This window comes from Dermacentor andersoni, chromosome 5 (genome assembly GCF_023375885.2).
Source record: "Dermacentor andersoni chromosome 5, qqDerAnde1_hic_scaffold, whole genome shotgun sequence".
Taxonomy (NCBI): domain Eukaryota; kingdom Metazoa; phylum Arthropoda; class Arachnida; order Ixodida; family Ixodidae; genus Dermacentor; species Dermacentor andersoni.
Window position 1 is genome coordinate 179,761,286 of NC_092818.1, and position 27,001 is coordinate 179,788,286.

The following is a 27,001-nucleotide window of genomic DNA, read 5'->3' on the forward strand; positions in this document are numbered from 1 at the left end:
TTAAAGAAAAATTTAAAAAATATTGAAAAACGTGAGCAGTTTTACCAGTCGGATGCCTTGTTTCTGCGGCGATCTTCGTTGTGTATGAATGCTTCTCCACACGCAGCCGCCTCGTCTTTTCCTTTGTGTAAAACTGCATGTACGGCCTTTATGGCGTGACATAGCAAGACAGATGACGCACTTGGGCGCACCCTTCCTCGGGAAAAAAAATTAAACAAACCAAGGAAGTCTAAAGTATAAAGGTAAAGGCAAAAAGAAAAGAAAAAAGAAAGACGAAACGAAAATCACACAAGGGAAGGATATGGGTGACGCGCATAGTCAGTGACATGATGCATGGAAAATTTCGAGACACGTAGTAATGAAAGCCGGCTCTTTACGAAGGCTTACCTTATATATATCTTTTCTCCTTCTTTGGACATGTCACCTAGGACTGCGCAAGGAAGAGACACCGTTAGTTTCGCTTGCAACGTTGGCCGGACACATCAATCATTTCGCCGTTGTACGCGGCAGCGCGCAGTTGCGTTGCAGACATGCAATGAGAAAAAGGCCAATAGATGCTTCCTTGCACAGATTTTCGCTGCGCTTTCGCGTGCCAAAAATAACAAAACTTCTCCCGTGTATAGGGGGACCCTGATTCGCAGCATCCGTAGGTGTTTGTCATTAGGCCGTCCCGTCAGCATACGCGAGCTCATCCGCTGTCGCGATTTACCGGCGTGTGTAACATACGCATTATTGTTGTGTTGGAATACCCTTGTAAGATAGGACACTACCTTTTTACTGTAATCAAGGAACGTGGACTAAAGTAAGAAATGAACGACCACAATTGATCAGCGTTTTTCTGTGATTCTTTCTTTTTTTGCTACGATGACGAACCCACTTGTTCTCACGCTGTTAGCATTTTTTTGTCCTCCGCAGCAACATGCAAACAGTCCATGAAAAGCGCATAGTTGAAATAGTTGGTGCTTTTTATTGCGAGAGCAATTAAATAGACACTTCAGGCGAATTTTTGCCGTAGTCATCACCGCCGCTGTCAGCGTCATCGTGGGGCTCCCCAAACATTTAGGTATGTCTATGCTATGTGCTTAACGATGCTGCACATGCGGGTTATATTGCTGAACTATTCAATCATTAAAATTACTCAATCAGGTCTTACGTTCTTGACTAACTTATGTCGATGTTCAAATCAATTGTCGAAGACGGCTGTCGTGATGACTTGCCCTATAGCCTAGAGGACATCGTGAAGGGTGCCCTAGAGGCTGCCACGCATTCGCTTCCGAGAACGCCTACAAGCACCGAATACATTGAGCTCGAGAAGCTTCGTGCAATTCGTCGCAGTGCAGAGCGAAGTTACAAGCCTACAAAGTCTGTACATGACTTGAGGTTGGCCAGAAGAACTCAAAAGGAAATTCAGCGTCGCATGAACAAAAATGGATGTCATTCTGCGACTCTTTGGATACATGAAAACCTTTGTCTTACATACGGAGAACTGTTATTGGTTTCCGTAGAACCCCTCAGCAGCGCCACCTTTTCAAGTCTTTGGCCCTTCACCAACAATAAAGTGAGATTGACATCGCTGACGATTTCTGCAGGAAGATTGCTGGCGAAAATAGATCCGCTGGAATATGGACGCTCGACCATTCACTGATATCACACGACCGCCGCATGGACAGTCCTTTCAGCACGGAGAAACTCGCAGATGCACTTGTCTTGTGCAAGCATTCATCATCACCACGACCCGACGGTATAACTTACAATGTCCTATGTAATCTTGGCGAAGGGGCTCGGAAAGTGCTCCTGCTCTTCTTCAACAGCCCCTGGCAAACAGATACCGTTCCCCAGGAATAGAAGACCAGTGGTCTAATTCCACTGCTCAAGCCTGGCAAGTCGCCAGTAGACATTGCATCATACCGCCCAATTGCGCTTGCCAGTTGCATCGGAAAACTAATGCAGAGGATGGTTCTAGCACGGCTTGAATGGTACCTCGAACATTGCCAGGTATATCTAGATGCAATGGCCGGTCTCAGGCGTGGCTGTTCCTCCATAGACAACGTTATCGACTTGGTGACGTGCGTCGTACACCAGAATTCGTGCAAAAGATTATCTGCTGCCCTGTTTCTTGATGTTAAAGGAGCATACGACAACGTAACGCATTTGGCACACTTGAAATCAGTCTTACGGCAAGTACGAGCGTTGTGCTGCTAAGAGCATTTTGGGCACTCGGTCGAATTTTGGCATATGTTGCTGATATGCCCGAACTTCGAACTGTTACGGCACTGAAGTGGTCTTGGAACGAACGGTTGCACTGGATGGCTAAAAAATCCAACTTTCCCACGTGACGGCAAGCATCCTCCCTTGAAGGTTATCTTCACACAACATGATTCTCCTAGGCGACGGATTTCAATAATAGTTAGATGTGCTATTGTGGGTTTTACCAAAAGAGGGAGATCGTTGTCATTGATTGACTCATCGACATCATAAATCACACCTGCTGAAGTATCGCTGTCTTATGGTATTATAGAGCGAACATTTATCTTACCCAGCATTTTGGCTGTACTCAGATATCCAGCGCTGCTCTGTTCTATACGTCGACCGCGAGAATGTTCTTAAGGGTGTTGATTTTCACATCCGCAATCTCATTCGGAACAACAGCCTCCAGTGTGACAGATATGGCTTGCGTGTTTAACCGATTCAGGTCGTCGGTCAGCGTCTCGGGCAAGAAGAGGATGGTATGAGCCGTGTCATTGTTCTTTGCCATCGCCGTCGTCTTTGTTGAAGACGAGGAAGCAGTGACGATTCTCCTCTTTCCTTTTTGCCGTACAACTGTCAAACTGTCAAGTAATCACCGTCATCCGATAGATCTTCTGAAGCAGAGTAGCACAGCAGGGTGTCCTCGCTGCCTGTGTCGCTCATGAGGTGATTGCGCTTCCTCAGAGAGCTTGACGCTGTGACGTCTGTCTCATCCAGACGTCTAGCTGACTCCGGTTCCATCGCCGAAGGCCTCGAGAGCGGTGCCTCCCGAAAACACGCAAGAATACTCGTAAAACGAGAGCAATGGAAAACGGGGTTCCGCACAAGGGCCACTTCGTCATAGTTCTGTCGAGCTATGTGGCGTTCACATGTTCTTAAATTTTGGCACAAGTTACGTGGGACACCCTGTCTGTTGACACGTGTACTTGTTTATCGAGTGACTGTGTTTCAACTTCTAACAAATGTTATCGCGGAGCGCAGGACGCGCCTGCATGTATCTGAAGTTTATGAAATGTTATCAATGGTTCTATCCGCTGTCTGTTGTCACCGAACCTTGTGTAATCTGACTGCATGTATTAGCCAGGCGAATTGTGTAGTACTTTCTGGAACTTGGTTAAAACACGTTGGCGGACTAGTTGGTTAGAATCCATCATAGAGTGTATAAGCGCGACAGAACGGGGACGTGGAAAAGAAATAGAGAAAGTGCGGCAGAACGTATGTTGGTCAAACCGGCAGATGCATCAATGAGAGATTAAAAGAACATCGATATAACGTCACTAGGGTAATCTCGGGTCATTTGGGTATTCATTGCCGAGAATGTTCTTGCAAACCCATGTTTGAAGGTACTTCGGTTCTGTATAGGGCTCATAGCAGGGTGTCAAGGGAGATTGTGGGGGCCTGCGAAATTGCAAAATTAGAGGAAAGGTGCGTGAGCACGCCTTCAGTGTCGTTATCTGGAAAGGAGATATGATTCCTCGGTTTATCTTTGTAACCATTGCAGTATATCTTTTCGCCATGCATTGCACACGTGTACGGTTCATCGAAATGCACCACTGAATGTAATTTTTTGCTGTCATGTTTGTTTCCGCTCGTACGGTATATATTTATCGATGCGTGCGAAAATAAAACCTATAGTTGAAAGTGAAGCACTGGTCTCTGTGTATCTGTTTCTTTCCACATCCTCGTTCTGTCGCACTTATACACTTTATCATGGACTTTCTGGAAAACACGCGGGCGACAGCGATTACTCAGGAACATTCCATGACTATGCATAAAAGCTGACGCACTTGAACCGCTGGTCAAATTTTTGACAATCGCCGACTGCGTTCTACGTTATCGTTGTTCTTTGAGTGTAGCCTGTTTTGGGGGGACAGGTTCGCCCAATAACACACCTGTTCCGTCATTCACAATTTTACTGCTTTCTTTACCGCCACCCCTACGTGACAATACCGACTATACGAGATTTTTTATTTCTATATTTAATTTCTATTAAAGAGCAAATGGAGAAAGAAAGCTACAGGAACAGTTTGTTCGTTAGTAAATAAATTCACAATATTAGTCAATAATGCATTTTGATTTTTCATGCAAAGGATGACCCCCTCTTTGAGTAATCAAACTCCAGCACAGGAAATGTGCTATCTGCCAAAGATAATCTAAAACAATGGCAGCGCTCGCAGAGGCACCCAGTATAATAGAGTCGTGACGACACGCGAAGTGATGGCAAATAAATCAATGAGCAAGCAAATCTTAAACCGCATCGAGAGAATCCATTCAAATAAGGCAGAAGTTCAGAGGAATGTGGAGACGTGAAATGATCAACAGTGATAGAACAGATGTGACCGGAGCCAAAGTTTATGCAAGGGCACTTGTATCCGTCACGTATAACAAAGAGAAGTCTCGTCGAAACGTTGCATCCAGATTCGCTCGAACACTGCTGGTCACGCCGAGAAAGAATAATCTGCCAACCCCACCTGGGCATTTTCAAATCTGAACTCCGTGTGGAAAGCCCCTCATAGCTAGCCAAAACACACGCCGCTGCACTGTAAATAGATGTAACTCTCAGGTGGGAATTAATGAAGGGAAAAATCGGACATCCACCTGTTCATAGCCATTGCTACAAAGGAAACGCATACGGGTTCCTCGAAAGAAAAGCCTCACAGTTGAAGAAAAATTCGTCCCGGACCATGACAAATTTTTCTTCAACTGTGAGGCTTTTCTTTCGAGGAACCCGTATCGGCTTCCTTTGTAGCAATGGCTACGAACGGGTGGATGTCTGATTTTTGCCTTCATTAATTACTTCTCTCCACCTTGCGGGTTTCCGCAGAACTATTACGTCAATCTCCGGTGACAGTATAATGCTTGTCATTTGCTACCCCCTGGTTGGGAGTTTATTATACTCCGTATGATTGGAGTAGAATTTTTACTCTGTGCGAGGGGACTTTTTACATGGAGCCTCGGGAGTTTTCTTTTTTGTCTTTTTTATTTCTTTTACTTCGCACTTAACGAATTTTTTTCGAGTTGCAACGGTAATATAAAAATAGATATCGCGTCAGTCCGCGTGAAGACTTTATATGTAGAGGATACTGGCCAAATTTCGAAATATACACACAAGACCGCGTCAAATTCAACGAAATAAGTCAATAAAAGCACAAACCATAATACACATAAACATTTGAGAAATGCCGAATGCAGAACTTTGAGATATCCAACGCACACAAGACACACAAGAAGTAGTGCTGCTAGTATATACAGCCACGATACTGTGTGCCTCGAAGCCACCTAGCGAGTGGCTGTGTCATTTTCAGAATTACGACTCGCATGCTCGGTCATACGACATCTGCCTCTTTGAAATTAACAGAATGCCTAAATCAACAAAAAATTGTTAACTCAGAATAGTGAAAAAGTATAGTTAATGGCACAATTTTGCTAATTTGGTATGCCATTCTGTGAATGGGGAAGCAACTTCGCACACTGCCGGCGTTCGCAGTCGGAAAGTAGTGCGTTAGCTACAGTAAGAAAGAAAAGTGGAAGTGTGTGTGCTTCATGGAAAAATTAACTGTGTGCGAAATAGTGGTAGCGTAGCAAGTATTTATTACGTGTGAGCATGAGCCACAGCAGCTTACGTAACACCTAAAAGTGCGTAGTCATACATTTTTTTACCGTAGTGCTTCCTCAGTGTCGAAGCGATGTCTCTGGGTAGCCAAACGTAGTTACATCGCTGGCACCTCCTATAGACACAGCTAGCAAATTCCACCCCCATTTCATTTAGCCATTGTCTGTATGAGAGAAACAAGACGCAGTAACAAGATGACGCGTTCGTGCACCTGCCACCAACTCTATTCAAAAGACATGCCTATGCGCGGCTGAGAACGAGCTCGCGGGGCCGATTGCGATTGCGAGGGTCGAGTTCCGATGGGAAACGGACTGCAAGAAACGCCCATGAACCGTACATTGGGTGCGCGTCGAAGCACCCCAGGTAGTCCGGACTATTTATCCTGCATCCGTCGCTACGGCATGCCTCATAATGAGATCATGGCTGTGGCACAGAAAACTTAAGAATATTAAAGGTCGTGCTTGCCTATTATCCGTCCCTCCTGCAGTGGCATTCCAGCAGTGAAATTCTGTGTGTACTTACGCCCTAGTGACGTGGATGCTTCACTCTCTCCACAGTCACAGTTCCAAAACTGCTACTGGACGATCATTAATGCCATTCATCTTCAATACTGAACCAGACTAGTTGCCGCGTCGTGGTTGCTGCCCACTGATCGTTCAAGTTGTTGAAAGTTCATCGCTTGCCGCAGGATGGCCTTCGTGCATGCTGTTAGGCCCCAATCTCCTTTTTTCTATATGCATGATTCAACGCTACTCTGAAAGGACCCTGAAAAGCTGTGATTTTGGTTTCCAGTTTACGGTTACAAGTTCGTTTCGTGAGCAGAGATCATTTTCTCTAGTCAGAGCACTCCTAGTTTGCGCGACGAGAGAAACCAATTTCTCTTCGCATGTCATGAACTTCGAAACATGGACTACAAATCATTGTAACTGTTTCTGCAAGCTCGACTGTATGCTTCGAGGATGCAGCCTACCTTACAACGTAAGCATTGTAAACTCTGACTCATGCACTACATTACCCGCACGCAACGTGGCATGCAGGGATGCGGCAACTTCCACAATGCAGAGACAGGACAAGTGAATCTCTACCATTCTGATCCCAATTAAGCCGAGTCACTTCATGAAGCAGAAAGCAGTTTCGGGGTGCCCTCGCCCGGATACAACGTGCGTTGGCTCCTAATTACGTCGCCTGGGAATGGACAAAGTCCCTTGATGAATTACGGCGTCGCGCCGCCAAACCGGGTGGCATGTCTTTTTGCCCTCAACACCATCTCCCTCATTCGTCTTCTCCGGGCCAAGACATACGGTTTTCAATAGCGACTTGACCTGCAGGTGACCGAAACTGTTGAGATCAGTACAGCTGCAGCCATTCCGGTCCAGCCTTCGTAGGCTAGGCTCCAGGGCACTGAGCACAAACGTCGCACTTTGCATATAAAACACCGTTCACACCTACGGGGCATGACGTAGTAGTTCTGCGGAAACCCGCAAGGTGGAGAGAAGTAATTACTAAAGGGAAAATCAGACATCCACTCGTTCGTAGCAATTGCTACAAAGGAACCCCATACGGGTTTCTCGAAAGAAAAGCCTCTGAGTTGAAGAAAAATTCGTCCTGGTCCGGGACTCGAACCCGGGACCACGACCTTTCCGGGGCAGCCGCTCTACTATCTGAGCTAACCAGGCGGCTAACAGATGGCAGGGCGAAGTCGAATTTGTCGACTTCGCCCTGCCATCTGCTAGCCGCCTGGTTAGCTCAGATGGTAGAGCGGCTGCCCCGGAAAGGGGGTGGTCCCGGACCAGGACGAATTTTTCTTCAACTTTGCGGCTTTTCTTTCGAGGAATCCGTATGGGTTTCCTTTGTAGCAATTGCTACGAACGGGTGGATGTCTGATTTTCCCTTTAGTAACCTACGGGGTAGAATGCGCGAGGAGCTTTGTCAGGAACGATTCAAATGAGATAAAGGCAATGGACCACGCAGGATATGCACGTTCTGATGGTTTTACGTGGCAAATGCTAAGTGGTTATTGCTTACACTATACATTTGTGAGTCTGATTGGAATTACGATTTCTTTAGACTCCGCATGCGCACCATTGACTGCCTCTTTGATTGATTGTTTGTATTTTATACTTGGTCTTTCTGCAAACAGTGACAAACATTTTCAAAGGTCACCTGTGGCAGATATCGTAATTCTCGTCCACGACCTGGGTAACTAAAATTGGAACGATAAATTAAAACACATAATTGACGAATTCATTTTTAACAAATTATGTTACGGCGCATGTCGCAATTATAAATTGTAGCCGGAGAGCTCGCAAGGTGGATCCACCTTGCGATCCACGCCAGTTGCGAGATATCCTAAAGAAATACATTGGCGATTAAATTCCCTTTGCGCTTCATTGCATGGAACTGTGTTTTGTCTAATAAAGATAAATGGAAGGATAGTGCATCTTTACGCTAGTTTGACGACGCATATCTAAAAAATGTTGTCATCGACAAAATTCTTTCCAAGTATATGTACTTTGCAGTATCAACGGCTACAATCTGTGTTATGTTCTAGTTGTTTGGGAGTTTTCATGGGGTGCTCAGTCAAAAACGGAGCAGCTGGAAAATGAATTTGTGTTATAGTTTCCACCTAACAGAAATATTTTTTCTCGTATATTCAAATTACATTCCGATGCTATCATTTCTGTTGGTTGCGTGTAAGTCGTACTTTACAAATTTTCTGACACATTTTACTTTGAGAAATTCACTTAGTTTAATAGCACACTTAGCACAATATTGGACGGACAGACTCCCCGGACTGCTCAGTGTGCGGCGCTGTAGAACATGTGCTCGTGGTGTGCCCTGAGTATGCGCGCGAAAGACTGACAATGGCAGATACCTTGAGACATTTACGCAATGGACCACTGGCGGAGGGCGTCCTGCTAGGCGCATGGCCACAGAGTTGGCAGACGACAGAGACAATGCGTGCTCTTTCACGTTTTCTAAGTGACACGGGCCTGGACTCACGCCTGTGATACCAGTTGTGTAATGAATCCTTCACCTCGTTCCTCCCATTATCATCCCCCATTGTGACCCTTTTTCTTCCCCTCTTCCCCTTCCCTTACGTAGAGTAGCAGGCCAGATGCTCCATTATCCGGCCGACCTCTCTACATTTTCCAGTCATTAAAATACTTCTTCCTTCTTAGGCGAGGCGGAAGATCCAAAAACAAGCGGCAGCTGGAAGGCCACAAAAACAGACCTCAAACGTAAGCTGGAAAAGGGCTTTGTCTTTCTGTTCCCGTGTAACAGATTTTTGCTTTCTTGTACCTTCGAATAGAAATACGAAGATATCATGTCTCCAGCTTGTGTGTAAGTCGTATGTTACGAATTTTCTAAGGCAATTCACCTTTAAACATTAATTTAGCTCAATGCACTTGCGCTTGGTGGGCGGCAAGAATAATGAGGATGTATTCTGCACTTCCGTACACGTGCGTGCGCGCGTGACCTACGTCGCTTGTGGTGGTTGTGTTTGTGTAACGTCGTCTAACGCCAGTTGGAATGGTGGTACTTGTCTAGCGTCCTCACCAACTTCGCTGTACATGTACTTTCCCAGGGTGGAATAGAGGCGGAATTTTTTCAATTGCCGTTTGTGCCATAAAATAATTGAGAACTTAGTTGAGGAATTCAAATTAATAGTGAATGACGTATTTTGATTTCTCATGTAAGTGATGGCCCCCTCTTTGAGGAATCAAGCTCCAGCACAGAAAAGGTGTTATCTGCCACAGATAACCTAAATAGATAGCAGTCCTCGCAGAGGCACCAAATATAGTAGTGTCGTGACGACAAGCGAAGTGATCGCAAATAAATCGATGAGCAGTCAAAACTTGAGCTGCATCAAGAGAATCAATTCAAACAACACAGAAGTTCAAAGGAATGTGTGGACTCTCAGAGGCTATGGTGTTGGGCTGCTGAGCACGAGGTCGAGGGATCGAATCCCGGCCACGGCGGCTGCATTTCGATGGGGGCGAAATGAGAAAACACACGTGTACTTAGCTTTAGGTGCACGTTAAAGAACCTCAGGTGATCACAATTTCTGGAGTCCTCCACTACGGCGTGCCTCATAATCAGAAAGTGGTTTTGGCACGTAAAACCCTATGATTTTTTTTTATGTGCGGACTTGATCAACAGGGATAGAACAGATGCTACCGGAGCTGAGTCGTCCGAGTCGTCAGCCACGCCCGGCATCTGACGACTCGGCGCGGCCTTGGCCAATCGCGTAAAGACAAATCTGAACGCAAACTGAACGTGTATTTCGAACAACGATTTCCGTTCGCATGACAGTTCCGACACGATGCTGGGCGATACTAATTTTTCCGTAAAGAACTCCCCTCGTCAGGGAAGAAGCGTCACAAAGGGAAGAAAGAGTTGTTATACTTCAGGAAAGGCCGACACTACGCGAGCAGCTTTCCCGGAAGAAAGCTGCCCCGAACTGTGTCGCTTGCCCAATACTGAGAAGCAGCGGAGACGACCTGGGCGTATGTTGGTAGGGGGCGAGGAGCAGGAGGGTCAACATGCGTAGGGCAAGCCATGGACGCGAGCTCCTCCTTGGGAGTAGCATATCTCCTCTCCCATTCCCACGGACGGACCTCCGCCTTTGCGCCCGCTGGAATTTGGTGGGGTCAGCGTTTGTGCTTCTCGACTGGCCTCCCTGTCATCTTCGTTTCCCCTTTTCCCATTCCCCCGGTGTAGGGTAGCCAACCGGACGTTGTTCTGATTAACCTCCCGGCCTTCTACTTTTCTCTTTCCTCCTCCTCTCGACTGACTGTCGTCCTGGTAGGATGTGACCTGTGTGTGATTGGCTACCACCAGGAGAGAGCGTTGAAATGGAGGTGTTATAATGTCAGTGAGGAAAAACAAGCTGCTCTGGGCCATGGAAATAGGGGTCATCCAGGCGGTCGTTGCTAACCAGTTGACCTTTTTCTGTTCTTTTTTTCTCTTCAACAATGTGAATACGATTTGTTCAAGTGCCAGTAAACCTATTGGTTATCGTTTTCCCAACTTCTTAACTTCAGATTTATTCAACCCGAAGCCTAGGCCAGGCTACCATATGGAGCCGAGTTCGAGATCACCTAGCGCCCCAACACTATGCAGTTGTGAACGTCTATAGCCCCACACATATTCCGCCAAAACTTTGCCAGGCCGCTCGAATAGTTGAGCGGGGCTCTTCTTCAGATTAGCACCGCTTCTTTCTTTTAACGTTTTGTCCTTACCCTCGAACAAATTGTACAGCCCATAACAAACACGCGTCATCGGAAACTTTCCTGCGTTCGCCTCACTGCTCCCAAACACCATCTCAAGCGACAGGGAGCGTGCACTTGCGTCGCGGGAAAACAAGCTACCGTGAGAGGCAACAAACGCGGGCAGCCAAACACCCTTCACAAACAAGTGATTAGCCTAGAATAACCACAGGCAGCCCCCGAAACCGTCGTCGATGGTTCCTGTAATTAGGGCGTGCAAACGCATACCAATTCGCCTCTATCGGTCTACTAGGTTGGGGAGGGGGGGGTGAGGGCAAGGGGGAAGGGTGCGGCCCTGACGGCGATAGCCCCGGACGCTGCTGTTGTAGAATGCGTAATTACGCATTAGTTCCTCTACTTGGGACACTGCTGTGCAATCTGAGCAGCTTTCTTGGGACAGAATTTCTCTTTCCGCTTGTTAGCACTAGGAAACATTGTCTAGTGAATGCGTGAATAAAGGCGGAGATCAATACATTGTGCGACGGGCTGTTCTAAATTTACTTTCGCTCGAATGCTTCAGAGAGCAGCACAAGAAGGGTGAAAACAGGCCATTTATATTGCTACGGCACAATATGCGCGATCACGAAAGGCCAGCAGTGTGAAGACGACGACGACGATTAGAAGCTAGCGCGGGCTGTTGCCTCTTGGCCAAGCGCAGCGTATTTTCCTTGTAAATATATTTGTACATAGCTTTTCGTCTGCGTCTTCCTACGTAACAATATGAAAGCAAAGCAGCACACTAGATGTACTGTGGCACCGAAATGAATCCGGCACAGTTCTTGTTGAACATTTTCGAAATCGTGTGATTTCTATAAAAAGATGAAAAAACGTATTGTGCATTTAGACTCTGGCTCTTTGTCGATGCGAGCTTCTTGTTTTATCTTAGATTTGCAATGAAAACCTTAAGTCCAAGCTGCGGTTAGAGAAAAGAAATAGGGGGAAAATACGACAACGAACGTGAAAAACAGAATGGCGTGAAAATTGAAAAGCGCTAAATCTTGCTCGAGCATGCGCGCGCACGAGTGAGTGCGAGTGCGTGTCACGCATGCGCACTCACTCTCGTGCTCTCGCACTCGTGTGTGTGTGCGTGTGTGCGCGTGTGTGTGTGCGTGTGTGTGTGCGCGTGTGTGTGTGTGTGTGTGCGCGCGCGTGTGTGTGTGTGTGTGTGTGTGTGTGTGCGTGCGTGCGTGCGTGCGTGCGTGCGTGCGTGTGTGTGTGTGTGTGTGTGTGTGTGTGTGTGTGTGTGTGTGTGTGTGTGTGTGTGTGTGTGTGTGTGTGTGTGTGTGTGTGTGTGTGTGTGTGTGTGTGTGTGTGTGTGTGTGTGTGTGTGTGTGTGTGTGTGTGTGAGGTGCTTGTGTCGGCGTGATGTGGTGCCGTATTAACAAAATGTATGATTTCATGATGTATCCGGCACACGTATGCAACCCATGTATGCCGCCTAAACATGCAGCTTGGCTAGTAATCCGTCCTCATTGCGGCCCCATGATTTCTTTTTTTGAAATAAAATTGGTATCTTCCTCCTTACTTCCTTTCTTTTTCTACTTCATGCAAATTTCATGAACGCAAAGCAAGAGCAGTGTGAAAGATACGCGAGCCTTATTTGCTGTTACGTTACATTTTATGGTAAAGACGCTAAATAGGCGTCTGTATAAATAGGCGCTGCGAGAAAATGGCTCTTGAACACACCTCACTCTTAACAAACTCGCACGTTCCATGAAGGCGTAGCGGTCGTTTAGGGTAACTTTTAAAAATGGCTCAAGCCATTTCGGGAAATGCGTCTTGTTCTCGCAGCAGGGAATGGGGCTGCTGAGGCTTTTGAGGCTTTTGAGACCTTGAGGCTTTTTTTGTTCCTTATATTATTTGGCTTTATGAGACATGCGCCTCAGCAGAAGTCTAGATGAATGGATAATTAATACAGCTAAAATATATTGACTTTAGCAATATATTCCATAGCTTACAGAACGAATAGCTTGTTGTCGTCTTCCATAATGTCGTGGCCTGTTTCCGACCCTTAAACAACTAACTCATCTCTAAAACCATGGAGATGAAATTAAATAATGAAGGAATAACTACAATGTAACGCTATTTATTTATTTATTTATTTATTTATTTATTTATTTACTTCGTTGTTTGTTTGTTTGTTTGTTTGTTTGTGTGATCGCATTACGCATGTAGGCAATTTTGTTAGGGGATTTTTATGCAACGTTTGCTTATCAACGAAAAGAACACTACACGAGCTACATAATACAATTTGGCGACCACTGGGAGGCTCTCGCACGTAGTGCTGCCAGCCTGTGAAGACAATTTTCCCCTTACAAAAAAAAATTCCTAGATTTTTCTAAAATGTGGTTGGTAATCAATTTGTCAATATTAATTTTGCAAAGATAAGTGTGTGTATTATGAAAACTCACTTCGACTTTTATAGTTTACATTTATTTCAAAGCTGCTTTTATAATATTGAAATTTTGAAGTCATTGCACAAGCTGAAATGGTGTCGCAGTTCAAGTTGTTATGCTAACAGGAATGCCTCCTGCATAAGCTTGCTAAATTTAAAAGAAAGGAGCTGTGAGCACGTTTGCACTTTGCTCTGCGTCCAAATCAAATTTCCACAATGACAAAGTTGCAAGATTGCATGCAACTTTATTCGAATTGTAGGAGTGTGCCAGACCTCTTTTACAAAAAAATATAACAACGTCAAAACAGAGCACAACTTCACAACAGAAATTTCAAACATGCGAATAATTTTTTTATGCTGTGCAATGGCGTAGTACTGCGGTACTACGGCACTACCACACTTACGCACTTGCAGACTATTTGCAGCGGAGCACGCTGATAAGGTGACCACTTTTATTTTTCCTCCGAAGCAGAACTTACCCAAACACGTTATCATTGGTAATCTGTCCAATGTTTCTCAGCCTATGGCAGTTCTTGGTAAATTTTAGTGAACGCATTCATAATCGTCTGTTTAGCGCTACGACCGCATTATCGCGTTCGGCGCTTACGCCCTTGTTTCCGCTTACGCCCTCATTCGTGCGTGATGCTTTATTTGGTGTTGCAGCATACGCTTGTTTCGTCGTTTCGATGAGTGTTTCATTCACGGAACAGAAACATCGACAGCAGGACTAGAAGAACGAAGGGCGAAATCGTAGTGTAAGTGCCTCCTTAAAAGAGCCCAAGGAATCCGCACGCGGTAGTTTACTTGGTGAGATGCGTTTACTGCGCTGCAGTAGGATCGAAAGTCATACTTCGCATGCTATTGCCGAAGGTAATTTTTGGAGACTGAAATCAAAACACTCCCCGGCGCCAGCCTTCCCACTGTTTTAATCTCTCCGTGTGAAATTTACCTTGAACTGGACAAATATTCCTTGTTCCCTAAACAAGGCCCAAATCCTTAGATCTATATATAGTCAAACTGCCTCACAGTTAGGAAAACTGTTCGTACATAACCGCATAAAATATTATTATGCAGGTACTACGCAGGTCATCCGATGCACATCTGATCGCTTACAAGGGCGGGTCTTTCCTCTTTGTCACAGACACAGTAAACATTTGAGATTTGGCGCACATTTTAGAGCGCATCTAGATCAAATTTAGAGCACATTTTAGGACAAGGTCGTGGCCGCAAAATGGCCATGAGAGGGGTCCTAAGATATGTTCTCAAATTACGTAGTCGTTCTTTGGAGCTACACCATATTCTTGGACCTCAGAGCAGCGCTTCTACGTGCTCTGCATGCTCGCAGCGTAGGTGCCTTTAGTCTACCCTTAGTGCGCTGGCTTGAACCAGACGCTCTAGATGCTCGTTACTCAGTATGCTTGTGGTTGTTATTTGTACATAATGGGCTTGAGTTTGTGTGTTTTGGTTATGTAAAAAAGTGGGTAATTTGCATGTGCCGCAATTTTTACTTTGAGTAGCATGCCAGAACGTACTGCCATGCAAACATCTCATGTACTCATGAAATGAGGCCCCTCTCTCTTTAACAGCTGCTAGCTTTAAGACGTAAATAGGTTCATGGTTGAGATTCATCCAAAAAGGAATGTGCCGGTGAGGTGCAAAGTTCATAATGCTAAAGAAGGCCACGTACCCTTAGGTCACCCACATTGGGCCCCTGCACGATGTCCTTCCAAATCCACCGGCTAGGCGAAGTGCTTGTGCCCGAGAAAATGGCCAGCAAATGCAATTTAAACAACACGAACGACGTGCCGTCGCCAGTGTCTCGACACGTATAGTGTCTCCCGGAGCCACTCGCCAGGCCACCATCAAGGTGTGTCAGCGTCTCGACAAGGGAGGGGGTTGAGCGAAGAGGGAAGGTCACCAAATTCAATTTGGTCGTTCCTGTCATTCCTGCCCCAAAACCAAGCGATGCTGCGACTCCTCGGCACGGCGCTTGTTCGCTTTGCCGGGCCTTCAAAGTGCCAAGGAAAAAGGATGGGGTCGTAGGATAAACCGCGGATAGCAGAAAGGCGCTACAGTGTGATATGGAGTGGTTGGATGGGGATTTGACGCCGAGTTACGAGACAGAGCGGACGCGTCACGGTGCGTTTGAGCGTCAGCGCGCGCTGCCGGCGAAAAACGTCTAGTGCCTGCACTTTCTTCCCGTTAGCCGTGGTGACTTTCGGCAGGATCAAGCGGTGATGGGAGCAATACGATGCGCATTTCTAAGCAGTGCTATAACTTCGACTCCGCTAGACGAACGCCGGACTTTTGGTGCCAGCGTATATGCAATCTAAATGATTGGCGTCTTAAAACGCGCGTTTGCATTCGTGCGTCGGGAAAGAAGTGCCATGTTTTTTCGCGTTCTCACGACAATGAATTGTGGGACACCGGTAATTAGGCTAAGCAACCAACATTATTAAAATTTTGAAGCTCGCTATTAGGCGAAAAAAAGTAGGGAAGATAGGTACCTTTAGGGCCGGCTATCCCAAAGTCCCAAGCACCGTATTTAGAAAAGGCGAAGGCTGAGATAAAAATAACACGCAGCAAAACAATAAAACAAAGCCTGCACATACATAGCCAAGTCACAAGTATACGTAGGAAGTGTCATCGTGGAGAGTACTGGGATCATAGGCTGGTTACTTGGTGCAGGTACTACATCATAATGGAAGAATCATACGTGAAAACTTGCATACAAATTTACATTAAATAACTAACCCTAAACTTGCGCTCTAACGACATGAAAATCGCACTCGGATGCATACCATGAGATTGCGGTCCACCAAGAAACCGTCGAAGGGAAGTGACGCACGCCTCGGCGTATTATGGCACGACCACGGTCGTAGTACTTTCCTCACAGATAGAGGGCGTCCGTCGTTGACTGCCATGTTGGCACCGTTTATTTTTAACAAGAAGAAAAATAACAACGCAACAAAAACCGCGAACTTGTTTCAGGATAAGTCACGAAAACCGTGTTTCTACCATAGCAATGTTCCCTGTTTTGTGGGCAGACCATAAATTGACACTTTTGCCATTACTGCTTAAGGAAATTATAGAGTGTACAAGTCAAAAATGACTTCCCAGAATGCTTTGTTCCCAGGCCTGCGATGGGTGAAATAAAAAAGAAGATGCACAAAGCACAGGGCGACCGAACTTTCTTTTGTAACGATTGCAGCGAGTGTAGTACAGTTTGTTGCGGTTATACGGGTACGTACACTAGGAAGCCATTTTTCGAGGAGGTGTCACGAAGTAGAAGTTTCTGGGTGGACGATCTCTTAAGCAAGAGACAGGTGGTAAATAACGAGCCACCGGCCAAGACTCGGGGTAAGGTCATTACTCTCGGCATGAGGTATGCAGAGGGCAACAATACAAAATGTGCAAACTTGGCACTTATTTTGCCCTCCACTGCGTCCGTACCAGACTATAGTGATACAAACAAAAACGGGAATTCCTTCATAGTCGAGTCCCATTTAAATGTACGAAAAGTTGGAAAGTTGGAACAGCTATTGGGTGACCTACCGTTGCTAAGCATCATGCACCAACTTGTTCAATAGCAAAATATCTTGACCTACCGTTCTTGTCATCAAAAAAAAAAAAAAAGTAAAGGGGGGGGGGGGGTGACAGAAGAATTTTCTGCTGTGCGATCTAATGCTTTGTCACACAATCTCACACTATCAGATAACGATGTTCTCATAATAATACAGAATTTTAAGAACATATTGGCGCCTATATGTGGCGCGGCTGCTTCTTTTCGCATGCCCTATCACACAGTGCGTTGCTGAAGTATTCGAATACTTGTAAAGTGGAATACTATTGTAAACAGGATCTGTACCCTACAGCGCAGCCCCATAACTAGAGCAGTCTGCTGCATCTAGTTAAGCAGTTAACAACCGCGACCCGCGGCAATGGTTCAGTGGCTATGGCGCTTTGCGACTGACCGCAAGGTCACGGGTTCGATTCCCGGTCACAGCGGTTGGTTTAGAATGGAGGCGGAATACAAAAAGGACCGTGCACCATGCTTTGTGTTCGCGTTAAACAAACTAACGGTGCTCCAAATGGATTCAACGCCTCCAGCTGCTACCTTTCTCATACAATGCGTTGCTTCATGCCTTACATTAAATTCAACTCAATCTAACAGAGCTGAGAAATGTTGGACAATTTATGCAAGTCAACAATAATATTTGGCCATGCAAGTTCATTTAGTACTCCACGCCTACAATTCTTCGCCGATCGACAGCAAAAAAAAAAAAAAAAGAATTCGCTTTTGCGTGCTGTCTAGACTTTCACGCGTAATTCTTACCCAGTTGCCGCAAGGTTGTACGATTTGTTGATAAAATTGCTATGAAATTCCGCAACTTATGAAATTTTTGACTACTTGTTCATACAAATTAACTCCGAGTCCCAGGGACACATTCTTACGGCTGCCCGCGCTACTGGCATGCGGGATCACTACGATACAAATCGTTAACCGAGAGTCTGTTCCTTCATTGTCCAACCTTGCCTGCCGAGACACCCGTGAAGGGTTCGCCTCTAATGTTTCCCACAATGACATGGCTGACGATATTAAAATGTAATGGACTTAATAGACATGTGCAACTGCATTGCGCATTGTAGCTGCCACAGAAGCAAAGTTAAAAATTACCTAGAAACGCGCATGTCAATGTGGAAAAGAAGAAGCAGGAGGAGGTGGAGAAAGTGTTCGTGGTACAGTTTTCTCCCTCTTCACAATCACTCACTCTCTTTCTCTTTCATCATAATGATGCACTGCCCTCTCTAAGCAGCATGTGGCTTTCCCGGCAGCCCCACCTCTTCCTTTTGTTCAGCCGTTTTTCTCATTAGGTGCCCAGAAGTTTCCTTCTCATCTTTTTTCTGGCTTTACAGCGACAACGGCCACGGCGACTTAATGTTCTTGGCAGTGATAGATAGCAGGGCTCTGGAAAAGAATGCGGCGAGAAAGACACAGTGAGGCTTGAGGCACCGCAGGACTCGCCCAAGTACGTGCTGCACACTTACGCATATAATGCGCAACGTAAGAATGAAGTTATACAAAACTGCAAGAAGCAAAAAAAACGATTTCTTTTTTTGTACGTGTGATCGTGCTTTTGCACACTAAGTCATTTCTTTTTTGGTCTCTCTCTCTCTCTCTCTCTCTTTTTTTTTCTTTCTTTTGTTTTTTTCCTTATACCATAACAGGTCGGCGAATCAGTGGAGGCCGAGTATAAAAGAGAGGGAAAACGGCGTCCGTGTTGTGAGCGTTCAAAAACAGAGGTCGTCAGCACGGCTGGCTTGCATGTTGAAAGGGTAAAATCTTGGTCAGCCCGCGCAATAAGCCAATCATACAATCTCGGAATGAAAAAAAAAGTCTATCCATGCAGCGCACTGAATGCTAACGCGTCAACATGTATGAATGATCATTTCATCCAGAAGCGTTTCCAACATATCTGAAGGAATGTTTGGTCTAGCGGAATTTCTTTCCTTACGTTTTCTTTTTGTTTTTTCTTGCCTGTGAAAACTACTCGGGACATTCACCGGCGAAAAGGCGACTGCGACCTCCTGAAGTAGGTGCAAGAACGAAGCTTACTGCCAGCGTGTCAATTGTCGTTCGAAGAACTGGCTAGCGATTCTTCTATACAGTATTTACCTTATGTAAGTATAAAAATGGTTTCGACAAGCAGTAACACAATCACAGAACTTGGCATGTCACAAAAGAAGTTGCGAGTTTCTGAATATAGGTTTGAAATTGCGTAAAGCTAGCTTCATTTCACGTTTTCCGCAACTGCATAACTACTTTAACTAGTACCTTGATGCAGAACGAACTGATGTGTTCACCTGATTGTGATGCTACTCACATGAACGTTGATTCATAATATACGTATGACGTGAAGTGAGGTAAAAAAGAAAAACTGAAACAATGACGCCAATGACAACGGAACACACGTTCTATAGCAGACGCTGTATAGGGCTAGGCCTCGGCTCACTTAGACCACCCGGGGTTAGACGCTATAGACAATGTAATTGGTACACGACACAGATAGAAAGATATAACGCACGATTCTTTTCTTGGATAATAATCACCTGCTCTTAAAGACACGGCACGTCGTAATAAGCGCGAACCATTAAACGCAGTCGCCCGCTATAGTCATCAAAAGCACAGCTCAATTGTGCGAAAGTCTTTGGTGTCCTTAATTCTAATGATGAGGCCATCGAGGTCTTTCGAAACACTGCGTCGTTCCTACTCTTATTCTGTGTAGTAGTGAATTATATATCTTTTTTTGTGTCGTTGTGAATATATAAAAATGGTTCTTTCCCTACTACTTAAACAATGTCGATTCAATACTTACCCGCAATGTAAACAAGTAAGTATTAGATGTGACTCCAAGAGCAGCACCTCTTCCATCGTTCCGTCACTAAAGTCTGTCTCAGTCTTTGATCTCCTGACCAGCCAATCCATCGCTTCCAATCTAAATATCCTTGACCAGTCGCGCTATGTCGCTCTCACGCAGGCGTCTGTCTCTGCACGTGCGTGTACGACGTGGCGCGGCTGAGGAACGAGAAGAGACTACTATGTGTGCATCGCGGCACTTGATCTGTTGACTACGTAAAAATATTTCCGCTGACTGGAGCAAAAAGAAAACGAACACTCATTGGCTTCTATTTTACATTCCTTCTAACAGATATCTTCCGTTGTCTTCGATTTAAAACGTCCGTGAGACGTCTTATTACCCTGGAAAACTTTACGAGTGGCGCTTCAAAGACGTGCCTTATTGAAAAAACGGATTGTCGTTCACTCTCGTTTAGCATTTAATCGTGAAAGTTATTTTGTCCCTTATGCCTATTTAATTAGAGCATAGAAATATTCACACTTGTTATGTGTACGTTTCCTTAGCTCCCAAAGAAGAGATTGAAGTGTTCCTGTTTTCTTCCCATTTTTCGCCATGGTGCGTCGCTTGGTTTCCCCATCCGATGTTCCGGTAACTGTGTTCTTCAGGAGGTCCTGGGGCATGCTTTTTGTGGCTGTGGTTGTCATAGCGTAAATGTGATGGCTCGCTACTGCACTAGCTCATGTCGATGATCACTTTTTCCACTGACGATTTCGGATGGCCAAAATCCAAGTCGGTGCAGCAGAGCTTGGCGAAGGCGCCCCTACGCTTATTAACCCTGTATGAACGAACGTTGCGTTTACAGACAACCCCCCCCCCCCCCATACCAGGAACAAATATTCTTACAGAATTGCGATTTCGAGTACGGAGTTTAAAATAACGGGTTTTTTTTTTGTAACGCAAACGCAATGCACGACGAACTAGCGTTTTGGAAATTCGCAGCATCGAAATAGCCGAGGATTCAACTCGTGGTCACGTGCTTAACAGGGCTACACCAGCCGCTATGCGTGGTGGGCGAGTATGAAGTTTCTCGATGAGTGCTTTCGACCAACACGGAATCACTGACACCAAGCGTCATTTGTTGGATTAGAGCTGGAACAGAGAACGAGAAAAAAGAAGTTTGGCACATGACTCGCTTTCTATTGAAAGCACGGGCAGAAGAGAAAGACCGATGAAAAGTACCTGGTTGCAGTAATATAACATAGTGGTCTTCTATAGCAAATGGAATGTAAGACTCCGTTTCACATCTCACAAAAAACTGTTTCTACAAGTTGCACACGAAACCATGTCTCAATGTGAAGCTTGCTTCTAGTGTTCGGACTGGTGTTGCAAATCTATGGCTAAGAAAGATTCTGCGAAATACCTTTCTTTTCGTTGAAAATCCTAATTCGCTGTGTATCTTGCACGTTTCATTGGAAAGTAAACATTTAATACAGGTATTTTTATGCCTCATCCTTAAAAGAATGAAAAATTTCAGCAATTCCAGAAACGCCTCGGTGGCTTTCTGTTCGGATGGTGATGGTCCGAATATGTTTTTGCAGTGAAGCTATCAAAGTGACTAGAAGCGATCAATAACGTTATATAAATAAGTTATAATAAATGAAAACTTATAAATCACGGTTCTCGGTTATCACGGTTCTCTAGAAAAAAAAAACACCGAACTTCATCTTTTAAGGATACTTGGGGAATGTTAGGGTAATATTTAGGCAACATTTGACATGTGTGTTTTAATTAGGGGTTTAATAAAATTGTTAAACCCTCGTTTTCGGTCCGTTTAGCAGAATTCTATAAACGATTACGAAGTAGCCTAGCTCTCCTTGAGCACTAACAGCGGCTTATATTTCATATTCACAGGACATAGGGTGAGGTGAACCCTCAATGGGTGAGGTGAACGGAAAGTTTGAAATATGTAGGTTAACTGTATGTTCAGAAAACATTTGCTGAATAATCGTACTCGCCCAATATTTATGTGTTATACGACGCGTGTAGTATTTCCCAGTCTCTTCGGCGAACTACGCGAGACACGCTGTTTATATTTCTTTGGAACAGGAAATAAGTTGCTAGTGACGAACGATAAATGTTAATATGTGTGTAGGCTGATGCAGTCTTTGTAGAGAGTTACTTATTCAGACGTTCCAGAGTGTCACACTGCTGTTATCCTGGACGTTTACCGGATTCCCAAAACAATTGTAGAAGGTAGGAACTTCCAATTCAACTAAAATAGAGTAAATGTTTAATAGAATTGTCGGCGAAACTTTCATGTTCCTGTCTTAACTAGAAGCATTACTAATAATTTTTAAAACCTCGTTCTTTCTATATATTCATGTTTTAGACGTGGTTTGTAATTTGTTCCTCTAGCGTCCTCGGTAACTAAACAAGGAAATTTGTTTCATATTTGGGGAAATATTGGCCACATTACGGTTAATGCGTATACAGAGTTAAAGTGGCTGATCTAATTGTAGTTTTTTGTAATAAATTACGTATGCAATTGCTCCAGAGATTTATGAGTGTTTCACGAGAGGCGCAATATTTAGCCCGCTGCCCTGGCATAACTAGAAATGCCACCAAGATAAAATTTAGCGAACATAGGAGGAACGTTGTCACACATTTTTGTGCGAAGTTACATAGCTGTGGATCATATATAGCCTTTGTAAAAAAAGTTTTTTTAAGAGCTTGAAAGCGTTCCATGGCCTGTTTTTACGTTACCAATTGTAATGTCCTGAAGATTTTCTATGTTACGCAATATTTACATTTAGCAGAAATAAAGGACACGTTATTGGCTAGGCCTAGGTAAAATTCAAAGCGTTTGGGCTTATTACGACCGGTGTAATAAATTAAGTGTTCCAGCACTCCAGACTGTATATGATTGAATTTTTCAAGTGTCGCACATTTACAGCCAACGTTATGGCGAAGTAAAATTTATACGTAGGAATTACTTTCTCTGTGAAAATTCCTTCAGAAATGTTAGAGAGTGTTATATGCGCACAAGTTTAGAGTGTGAGGCTTAATTGCAGCCTTGGCATTCAACTGCGCCTTGGCGTGCAAGCTCTCCGGAACGGTGTGTGTTTTACGAGAGAATAGTAGCCAGAACTACTTGTACCTTCTCTGCCTAGAGCCCAATATTCATTTGCCTAGATAAGAGTAAAAGTGGCATATAGAGCGATAACCGTGCGTTCTGCAATTGCGTTGGTTGATTTACAATCAAGCGAAACGAGGCAAAGAAAGAAGTCGGGAGAACATTAGTGCTTTTCTTGCATGACAGAAATTAACGCGGCATGGCCAATGGGTGCCTAATTTCGGGAGTTTGAGAATATCGACTCCTATTTGTACGACTCTGTAGTTCCGCTTTCGGCCTGATTACTGCTCCGTCTACGATTCGCTTACAATTACCGGTTCCATCTCAAAGCCAGTAATCCTTGCACTTTTTACGTGACCTGCATTGCGACGTGTACGCTTAAAGAACTACGCGATAGTCCTGCGAAGAAACCTCAAGAGTGGCTATACGGCACTGAGTTACATCCTAGAACACAGTGCAAAGGGACGCATCTTGGACGTGTCGTGACACCTGTGTTGCACCGGCGTGCTTGCTTGTAAAAAAAAAGAAACATTTTGTTTGTTTTCTTTTTGTTCCACCTTCACGCGTGAACAACTATTTCCCCACCACGACGTTGTGATAGAATGTAGCAAAAAAAGAAAAGAAAAGAAAGATAGAAACAAGGTCTGCGCGGATAAATATTGGCTACGAGGTGCAGCGGAATGGCCGGGTAGATTTTTGGGCTGTTGCCAGTGGGACGCTGTTCCGTGATTTCCCAAGGGAAGCGTAGAACTACTTCGAGACGATCGTCTAAGGACCGCTTTTTTTTTTCTTCAGATGCACACCTTGGGGAAAAAAAAGAAAGGTCGCAAGAGGGCATTAGGGTGTAGTTTGGTAGCACGTGCGTAGAATAGGTTATGCCGGGCACGTGTGTTTTTGTTCAAGTCCATTCCGCTTCGTTCACTACTTGGTAAACAGAAAGGCTTCGGGTTCTAAAAAAATATTGCTTAATGCGTATGTGTGCGATTGCCCACTGCTTTTAAATCATTATTCATCAAGTGCATCAACGTTTTCTCTAGTTACGGCTACACACGGCCCGTGATGTCAGGGAGGTGTTCTGGTATGTTCATTGTTTATTTCATGTTCTTGAACTGGGCTGTATTGTGTATTCTGGTGGTTTCTACGTCCTCCATAATCATTTATTTTCTTTTTTTTTACACGGACTATATTTGACTTGTGTTCTGACTTGTGTACTTAAGACTTGTGAACTACTCGCGAAAGTTTGCCCTTGAGTGCTTTCTTTATCGCTATGAATTTCTTCTTCCCAGCTCAGAGGGCTTCTCTATTTATCGAACGTCAGTGCATAGGAATAGCTGACGCATCTAGGAGGTACCAACATCTCTTTACGCGCATTTAATAATAAAAGATACGTCTCGCAAGAGTGATAACGCTGTTGTGTTACGATACATTTAGTTTCGTTCTTTAGATATAATATCTCACTTTATTCGATAATTCACTATTGTGAACGGAACGCTAGCAGTTCCCGTCCAGAAGTACATGTTATCGTAAACTGATAAATACTGGGTGAACAAGGGAAGCCTCCGCTTAGAGGAAACGTTTTCACAAAGAAATTTGGTTGGGTGAGTACGGCAGCTTCTCTCCGCTCTGGCTCAAAAGCATGTGTAGAAGAGTTATTCAACTGACGAGAACAAGGTCGCCTTGTAGAAAGATTGCCTCTAAATTGTAACATCGATTGTTCTACCGTTGTTATTTAAGTTGTCTGTTTTCCTGTGAAAATCTTTTGGACAACGATTGTCTGACATGACTGAAGCTAAAGCAGACACGTAAAGTCTGCCTTCTATTTTATGGGCGCACACGAAACGCTCCGCAAATGGAATAAAGCCTCCAGTTGGACTTACCATAGCAAGGGACTCTACTGTAGTGGTATGACGCAGCCATGACTCATCAAATCGGGCTACTATTCACTTGCTAGAAGCTGTAAAGCTGATATTTCACGTTCCCAAGATGACCGTGATACTTATCTAATCAATCAAATCCCTAGCTGGCACACCTCTGAGCCACTGCGAGAGAGAACGCGACGATACAGCGAGAGAGAGGGGGAAAGAACGAATGGCTCCCTGAGGCCTACGCACTTGAAAGAAGACAGCTTGGAATTTCATGGCCACGTTGGGGCTAAGTGAAACGATTTCTTTTCCACTGGGGTGCTGCGTATGACAGACGATTCTGGCTCTACCTCCGGAGACAGAACATAAAAAGAATAAAAAAGAAATGAAAAGAAGGACATTCCTAAAGCGCAGCGCATACCACGTATTTCAGCTGTTTGCAACCGCCACTGCGAAGACGACGTTTGCGGCCAAAGAAAGCAAAGCGCCAGGGACCTTCTTTTCCCTCCACCGAGATACACAAAAATAAAATAAAGAGGGAGTGAAAGCTTGACAGAGATTGGTGCTATAAGAGGCGTATGAAGGCCAAGCCGTCCGGAAGATGGAAGTTTAGAAAGCAATCTCTACAATCGGTCCGCCGAAAAACGTTCCGTCGACAGCGTTCCGTCGTGACTTGGTGACTTTATATTTGCTTTGACTTTATACTCATAGCTTCGTGCGTTTCAGAAAAACCGTGGACCAACATTATCATCATTTTATGTAGATGTCTTTGATTACAAACAATATAAACTTGGTTATCTTTGGTTCGCGCTTTCTTTGTATTGTCCTTTTAAAAAACCACAACTATGGCTGATTCTAACGCGGCTGTTTCTTGTGCAGGAGACGAAAGAAGCAATGAACATCCTCGGAAAGCTTCTGTATAATGCAGAGACTTGTATCGACATGCTTCAAAGGATGCCTTAAATTGTATGACAAAATAATAATCCCCCTGCTTCTGGAGCTGCACTTGAAGAATAACTTTTTCAAAAACAAAAAATGTTTATGCTGCGCGCGTGTCTTAGCGACTTCACAGCCTACTTATCAGAATGAAGAGCGTGGTTGTGGTTTTCAAAAGCTGCATTATTTTCGCATGATCGTGATGGTTCTCTTGAACTTAAAACATTATTAAATCATGGGGTTTTACGTGACAAAACCGCGATCTGATTATGAGTCACACCGTAGAGGGTGACTCTGGAATAATTTGGACCACCTGAGGTCCTTTAACATACACCCTAATCTAAGTACACGGGTGTTGTCGCATTTCGCCCCCATCGAAATGCGACGCCGTGGGCGGCATTCGATTTCATGACCTCATGCTTAGCAGTAGGACACCGTAGGCACTAAGCAACCATGGCGGGTGTTATTTCGAAACGTTCCGCGGCGCAAGATAGCTGATTCGGGTTCTCGGTGAAGTATCGATCTCTTAAGCAACAATCAAAAGCTTCCTCAGAGTGGCCATGCGCAGTGTACAAAAGTTTGAAAGCCACAGTTTTTTATTATTTTGCATGTACTACAATTCATGAAAAGGACAGCGACGCTTAACAACGCGTTTCCATGACTTTCGAGGTCACAGTAGCGAGCTATTTCGCGATAGCGGCGGCAGTGTTGTAATGTGCTTCCGAATTTTATGCCACGTTTCATGCGATGAAATACTGAGCTGATCAGCGCTTGTTGTCACGTCCTTGCTCTCAACGTGCGAGCTGCTCAGGCGAAACAGTTGCCGGCCAAGCATACCAGGATAAACCCACCTGCTGCACCACTATAAACACCGACAGCTCTTTAGGATCAAACCCCTGAATATATTTATGACGGAATTTTTGCCGAAAAATGAAAACCATCATCATTATAATAATTATTATCACGTTATCATAAAAACTGCAATGGCTGTTGTAAAGACATAAAATTAAAGAAATTAAAATTAAGAGAACGGAGCCAGCCGGCCATGTTCGTACCCTCACCGTTACTCTTGCACGACTGTGACTCCGATTGCATCACCGGGACATGCGGGCACCCCAGCTCTGGGGCATAATAAAGTTTTCAATCAATGCCTGCTTGCATGCGCCAAAAAAGAATTGTCACG

At 44.7% G+C, this 27,001-nt stretch overlaps 1 long non-coding RNA gene across 1 annotated transcript in view; it reads left to right on the forward strand.

Annotated features, from left to right (window-relative positions):
* LOC129385164 (uncharacterized) overlaps positions 1-19,092 on the forward strand; it is a 261,908-nt gene extending 242,816 nt beyond the window's left edge. The window contains exons 4-5 of the long non-coding RNA XR_011894675.1: positions 9,043-9,102; positions 18,446-19,092. This is a non-coding gene — a long non-coding RNA (uncharacterized lncRNA). The remainder of the gene's footprint in view (positions 1-9,042; positions 9,103-18,445) is intronic.
* The last annotated feature ends 7,909 nt before the right edge of the window (positions 19,093-27,001 follow it).